Here is a 7,956-nt window from a genome sequence, read left to right on the forward strand (position 1 = left end):
GGCTCAAAACCTCACAAGGGTAAACCAAGTCATGCAATCAACAACACAGAATCAATCAACAGGTAGTTGTAATCCAAGAATCGAGATTAAAGCCTAACAGATTATGCTATCAAACATTGTGATCTATGTCTTCTCCATGTACCACTCAATAATTACCAGAAAGAAAAGGAAAATCTCCTATGAAAAATCAAAAACGAAAAGAAAGAAGAAAATGCAAATAACAGAAAGAAAAGAAAAGAGGGAAGAAAACTCCCCTGAGCTCCTTAAGGAGAATAAACAGCTTCAAGCAGCCTGATCTCTGCTTCCATCTCTGTATCCTCAGGCTGCTGTGGTGTTCCTTCATAGAAGGGCTTCAGACGATGCCTATTCACAGTAAATGTGTTCCCATTCTGCTTATCACTTAATTCAACTGCTCCATAAGGAAAAATAGCAGTAATAATAAAGGGGCCATCCCATCTTGATCTGAGTTTACCAGGCATAAACTTAAGACGGGAATTGAATAATAGCACACTCTGGCCCACTGCAAATTCTTTCCTCAGGATCTGCTTATCATGGAATGCCTTTGTCTTTTCCTTGTATAGGCGTGAGCTCTCATAGGCATCCAGGCGAAGCTCCTCTAACTCTTGCAGCTGTAGTTTCCTTTCTCCACCTGACTGGATTAGGTCCATGTTACACTGTTTCACAGCCCAATATGCCCGATGCTCCAGCTCCACTGGCAGGTGACATGCCTTACCATAAACAAGCCGGTAAGGGGACATTCCAATCGGAGTCTTATAGGCCGTCCTGTATGCCCACAAAGCATCTTCCAACTTCTTGCTCCAATCCTTTCTATTAGCATTGATAGTCTTTTGAAGGATTTGCTTAACCTCTATGTTTGAAATTTCAGCTTGGCCATTTGTCTGTGGATGGTATGCTGTAGATACTTTGTGGAGGACTCCATATTTCTTAAGTAAGGCATCCATGCTCCTGTTGCAGAAATGTGAGCCCTGGTCACTGATAATAGCTCGAGGAATACCAAACCTGCAGAAAATATGAGAACAGACAAAATCTACAACAACAGCAGAATCTTCAGTTCGGGTGGCTTTCGCCTCAACCCATTTAGAGTCATAATCCACAGCTAAGAGTATGTAAGCAAAACCAAAGGAAACAGGAAAGGGACCCATAAAATCAATACCCCAAACATCAAAAACCTCACAGAAAAGTATAGGGTTTTGGGGCATCTCATGTCTACGGGAAATGCTACCTGCTCTCTGACAATTAGCACAAGACTTACAAAACTCATAAGCATCATGAAATAGAGAAGGCCAGAATAAACCAGAATCTAGAACCTTCCTAGCAGTTCTTTGTGGTCCAAAATGACCACCACAGGCAGATGCATGACAAAAATTTAAAACAGATAGAGTCTCACTGTCAGGCAGACATCTCCTAACCACTTGGTCACTACAAAATCTCCACAAGTAAGGATCGCCCCACACATAGTATTTAGACTCACTTTTCAATTTCAAGATCTGAGCCTTAGTGGAGTCAACAGGTAACGCTCCAGCAACCAAGTAATTAACTAAATCGGCAAACCAAGGGAACTTACCTTGCAGCTGTAAAAGCTGCTCATCAGGGAAATCATCCTCAATAGGTACAGGGTCAGATGGAAGAGAGGTGATGCGGCTCAGATGATCAGCAACTTGGTTTTCCGCTCTACTTCTATCCTTGATCTCAATGTCAAACTCTTGAAGCAGCAACATCCATCGGATGAGTCTAGGCTTAGCATCTGCTTTCTTTAAAAGAAGTTTCAAAGCTGCATGGTCAGAGAAAACAACAACCTTGGTATCTAAAAGATATGACCGAAACTTATCAAGAGCAAATACTATAGCCAAGAGTTCTTTTTCAGTGGTGGTATAGTTGGATTGAGCAGAATCCAACGTCCTGGATGCATATGCAATGGCATGTGGGGCCTTGTTGACCCGCTGAGCAAGAACAGCTCCAACAGCATAATTGGATGCATCGCACATCAACTCAAATGGGATAGACCAATCTGGTGCCCGGATCACAGGAGCTATGGTTAGGCAGCGCTTCAGATGATCAAAAGCTGCCTTGCATGCTTCACCAAACTCAAAGTCAATGTCTTTCTGGAGGAGATTGGACAGTGGAAGAGCGATCTTGCTGAAATCCTGAATGAAGCGCCTGTAAAAACCTGCATGGCCAAGAAAAGAACGAACTTCCCGCACAGAAGCGGGGTAAGGCAAAGCAGTAATAACATCAATTTTAGCAGGATCCACTTCAATACCCTTTTTAGAGACAACATGCCCTAAAACTATCCCTGACTCAACCATGAAATGACATTTTTCAAAATTCAACACAAGATTGGTTTGAATGCATTTGTTCAGAACTCTACTCAAATTATCCAAACATGCATCAAAAGAAGAACCATAGACACTAAAATCATCCATAAAAACCTCCATGCAATCCTCTAACAACTCAGAAAAGATGCTTACCATACAACGCTGAAAAGTACCTGGTGCGTTGCAAAGTCCAAAGGGCATCCGCCTGTATGCATATGTGCCAAAGGGGCATGTGAAGGTCGTCTTCTCCTGATCCTCAGGTGCAATGTGGATCTGGAAGTAGCCTGAGTATCCATCCAGAAAACAGTAGTGCGATTTACCAGCCAACCGCTCCAACATACTCTCCAACTGGAAGAGGGTAGTGATCTTTGCGGGTTGCCTGGTTGAGCCTACGGTAGTCTATACATACTCTCCAACTGTTTTGAGCTCTTGTTGTGATCAGCTCATTATTCTGGTTGGCAATCACAGTGACTCCCGACTTTTTAGGGACCACCTGAACAGGACTCACCCACTGGCTATCAGAGATGGGGTAAATCATGCCAGCTTGCAAGAGTTTTGTTACTTCCTTCTTCACCACATCTAGAATCAGTGGGTTCAAACGCCTTTGGGGTTGTCTCACTGGTTTAGCTCTTTCTTCAAGTAGAATACGGTGCATGCATGTCGAAGGACTAATACCAATAATGTCAGCCATTGTCCACCCAATTGCCCTCTTATTTTCCTTCAGCAAGGTTAACAGTTTATCCTCCTGCTCAGGTAGAAGGTTCTTTGCCAGAATGACTGGTAGCTGCTCATTCTCTTCAAGAAATGCATATTTCAAGTGGTCGGGCAGAACCTTCAACTCCAATTTCAGAGGCTGCTCAATGGATGGAAGAGGTGTAGTTGGTGGTGCAAATTCTGCAGAAAACAAGTCAGCAGCAATGCCTGTAAACAAATTCTCAGAAACAGGATTAGGATCATCAATAATATCAGCAGGCAATTCAGAAAATGCAGATTCACACTCATAATCAGAATCATCAATCAGTGCATCATTGAAACCAGAAAGATGAGATGCTATTTCTTCACATACAATGCACTCTCGACTATCACCACAACCACAGAAATCAGAATCAGTAGATGAAAAATCAGAAAAATCAGCAAGGAATTCAGCAGAAACATCCTCAACAACGTCGTCTATCACATCAATGCAGAAAACAGAATGCTCAGATGTATCAGTGCTCTGCTTCTTGGAGCTAGTGTCACTTCCCTTAGATGACTCAGCAGCAGTGTGGTTTGGCTCCTCCATATCCTTGCCAGACCGTAGAGTAATAGCACTCATATTTTCGCTTCCTTTTGGATTTGGAACTATTTGGGATGGAAGGGAGCTGCCACTTGCTTGTTGATTTTGACTAATTGACGTTGCAAGTTGGTCAATCTGTGTTTGCAGATTCTGGAGGGAAGACTCAGTAATCTGTTGGAACTGCAGATTGATAGTTGCCATCTGCTTCACTAAATCCTCCAAAGAAGGACCATTGCTACTGGCTTGCTGCTGCATTAGCGGTTGCTGCATTGGCTGTGGAGGTGCAAATTGTTGAAAATTTTGCCTCTGCTGAGAAGGTGCAAACTGCTGCCTCTGTTGGAATGGTGCACTTTGCTGGTTCTGATTCCAATTGAGATTTGGATGATTTTTCCAGCCAGGATTATATGCATTAGAGAAGGGATTGTTTTGCTGCTGCTGCATCTGCTAGTATTGTGGCTTTGCAAGAAAAACTGCAGCAGCAGACTGATCAACTTGGAAACCGCTGTGACTTTTGACAGGGATGATCGTCTCCTTCAGCTCACCAATTTTCAGAGTGATCAGAGCAAGTTGAACAAGTTCAGAAATACCCGATACGTCCTGCAACGACAAAGAAACAACAAAAATGGTTAGTAAACGACAGAATTTTGCAAAAATAAGGGTCACCTCACACCCTTCTAGGGTGTGACTTATGCTCAGAAGGTCGAATTCCTTTGGGGAATAGAACTCCTGGAACCAATAGCTCAAACTGAAGTTTTACCGATTTCCCCAATTTTTTTTATTTTATTTTTTTTTGATTTATTTTCAAAAATGAAAATTAAAGAAAAAGAAGATGAAGATGAAAAAGAAGATGATCAAGAATCAGAAAACGATTTAGACCGATGCAATTTCCCCGGCAAACGGCGCCAAATTTGACATGAGCTGTCGAACTCGCGCAAATTAAAAATTAATTCTTTAGGGTTCAGAAAATTTTTGTAGTAAAGTGCAAACCCTAAGTCGTCTCAAGGAAATTGTTTGGGTAAAAATCGCTTATGATGACAGAAAATAAAAGGGGGGTTTGTTTTGATTTCAGTTTGATAATTTAAAAAGGCGGAATGTAAAATTGTATGTAAAATTCGTAATTAAAAATAATCAACCTAAGGTTTGGGTTCCATGGACGTCTTTCCTCGGATAAGAGGATATCAGAATCGTGATTGATTTGTCAATCGAATCAGAATCCTTATTTCCAGTTGACAACCCTCTCTAAGCGATCACTTAGCATTTGATCAAAGACGATGCTTCTACTCATACAATCGCAGAGTATGAGCCCGCTTAATTTAAGGTCATAGGGTCAATCAACCTAATCATCAAATCTGATGATTAATCCCTTTCCATAATCGCAATCGCGATCCTCAGATTGAATATCCACGATCGCACGATATCAATCTGAGTTTGGAAGGAAAACAAAACTGATTTAAAATAAAGCGCAGACCCTCAAGACTAATCCATGGAATCCGTCACCCTTAGGTTGATTAAAAGTTCTTAGCCTCTCATGGCTAAGGTAAACATAATTGAAATAAAAAGATGAAGAAGAAGAAAAAGATGAAGAACGCAATTGAATAAAAACTCAGAGAGAACTTCTCTGTTGTAAGTACTGACTCCCAAGGGTTTCCTAGAGTCCCCTTTAAATAGCCGTCACGCAGGACGGCTAGGGTTTCATCGCGTCAGCCCAAAAATGAAATAAAAACCGAATAAAATAAAATGAAACAATAAAACTTGGCTTTGGGCCACTTAAGTAATTGAGTTTTAATTTAAATTACAAGCCCAATAGTCAAACAAAACTTCAGCAAAACGCGTCCAACTTGGCGTCCGAAATCTACCAGCTTCCCGTCCGAATTGGGCTTCGAGCTCTGCATAAGAATTGTAGCTCTATGTGTTATCTGAAAAACCCAACAAGAACGGAGTCAATCCGACAACTATGGACCGAGATATGGCCAAAATACAGTAGTAACGTAAAGTTGAAAAATTCTGACGAAAATAAATTAAACCCAATCAAAAACTAAAAACCTAAATTAACTCTAACAATCATTATTTTATTCAAATAAATCCTAAAAATACTAATCAAGAGTAACAAATAAGTGTAACAAAATATGTGTTATCAACTCACAAGAAGTTTGTTGCCTGAAATCCGTCCGCAGGTAAGACTCAATGGTGGTTGCATCGAACGGAACCGCAACTCCTCTAACCCATGAAGTCTTAGTTGTATCTAAATCCTCCAGGTCGGCATTTGCACAGAACTCCTTAACAATGGAGCTTGAGGCTGGTTCAACATAACTTACCAGCACCTCCCATTTCCTTCTTTGGATTGTTCGCAGAATGGGATTATCTTCTGGCAAATCCATATCAATGTTTCTTTCATGAATGAAGCCCTTGTCTACATATAGATCATAAAATATTTTTTGGGCTTCCATGCTAACAAACCTGCTTTCATCCAGCTGAGAAACTTTTCGCTTCTTTTTACTACCACTTGCAGGTTCCTTACCCTTAAAGCTCTGAAAATCAGAAAAGTAATCCAGTACAAAGGGTATATAAAATATCACAGTCAGCCCATAACACATAAATAATTTCCAGATTTATTTCAGATCAAATCAGTGAACAAATGTGTATACACATAGGGAAATTTTGATAAATATTTCTAAACACAGACCACATATACATACCATTTCTAGATTTAATCTCAGATTATATCTCAGCAATATACCCAATTTACTCGCAAATAATTTACCGAGCAAAATGTTCATCACAGTATGACTCAAAATTTCCAACCTCACATGGACATATAAAATAGGAAATATTAAAAGACCATGAAAATCAGAAATACCCTCAATAAACCCCACAAAATACTCACATGAAATGCTCACACCCACAATACCCAGAGACATCATAGATATGTAAATGGACACCAAGTCTACAAATACTCAGATAAAATCTTGCTCACAGTTCATTAAACCAAAATTAAAAATCAAAAAGAGGAAGTTACCTTGGGTGCCATGACAATGAACAAGGTGTGTGTGGTGTGAGGATCTTGTAATGTTTCAAAAAAAATAAAAATAAAACAAAGAAAATAATATGAGAAGGAGGGCGTGAAGGGAGATGTGTGTGGGGTTAAGAAGAAGAAAGAAAAAGAAGAGAAGAAGAAGAAAGAAGGAAGTGAAAAGAAATAGAAAAGAGAAAGAAGGGAGAGAGAGTGGGGCGTGGGATTTGGGGAAAGGGAGAAATAGAGGGTAGAGGGAATATGGGGTGTCGGTGTTGAAGCATTTTTTTTTTTTTTGAAGAGCGGCGCCGACTGGCGCCACTATGGCGCCAAGTTGCGCCAATTTGCTGCTTCTTGTATCGTGCATATTTTTTTTTTAAGATAAAGATATAACTTCTACATTGGGTTGCCTCACAATATGCGCGTGTTTAACGTAACTAGCCTGACGGTTACCTCTTTTATGTGCCAACAGAGTTGAGATATTGAGCCACAGTATTTTGTGACACAATTCCTCCATGATAAAATTTCAACCTTGAACCATTCACCTTGAAAGGTTTATCTTCGTCCAATGGTGATATCTCTATTGTACCATAAGGAAAAACTATTTTCACCACATAAAGACCAGACCATCTTGATTTCAATTTTCCTGGAAACAACCTTAGACGAGAATTGTACAGCAAAACTTGTTGGCTTGGTTCAAACTCCTTGTGGATAATCTTTCTGTCGTGCCACTTCTTTGTTTTATCTTTATAGATTCTGGCACTCTCATAAGCAGAATTTCTGAACTCATCAAGCTCACTCAATTGAGCTTGTCTTTTCTCAAAAGCTTTTGTTGAATCAAAATTTAAAAATTTGATAGCCCAGAAAGCTCTATGCTCCAACTCCACAAGTAGATGACAAGATTTTCCAAATACCAACTGATAAGGTGACGTACCAATAAGAGTTTTAAAAGAAGTCATGTACGCCCATAGTGCATCATCCAACCGCTTAGACCAATCCTTCAAAGAGTTCCCAACAGTCTTCTCGAGAATCCTCTTCATCTCCCTGTTAGAAACTTCCACTTAACCACTAGTTTGAGGATGATAAGGTGTAGCAACCTTATGTTTAACACCATACTTAGCTAATAGGTTATCAAACTGCTTGTTACAAAAATGAGTACCTCCATCACTAATAATAGCTCTAGCGACACCAAACCGAGTGAAAATGTTTTTCCTTAGAAAATTCACCACCACTTTAGCATCATTGGTGGGAAGAGCCACAGCCTCAACCCACTTGGAGACATAATCAACAGCAACAAGGATGTACTGGTTGGAGTAAGATGAGGGAAATGGTCC

General features: G+C 40.2%; 1 pseudogene; it reads right to left on the reverse strand.

Annotated features, from left to right (window-relative positions):
• Positions 1-263: 263 nt before the first annotated feature.
• LOC133305266 (uncharacterized) lies at positions 264-7,662 on the reverse strand (annotated as a pseudogene).
• Positions 7,663-7,956: the final 294 nt, after the last annotated feature.

This window comes from Gastrolobium bilobum, unplaced genomic scaffold (genome assembly GCF_033153095.1).
Source record: "Gastrolobium bilobum isolate Gb01-03AN ecotype WA unplaced genomic scaffold, APGP_CSIRO_Gbil_v1 utg44380, whole genome shotgun sequence".
Taxonomy (NCBI): domain Eukaryota; kingdom Viridiplantae; phylum Streptophyta; class Magnoliopsida; order Fabales; family Fabaceae; genus Gastrolobium; species Gastrolobium bilobum.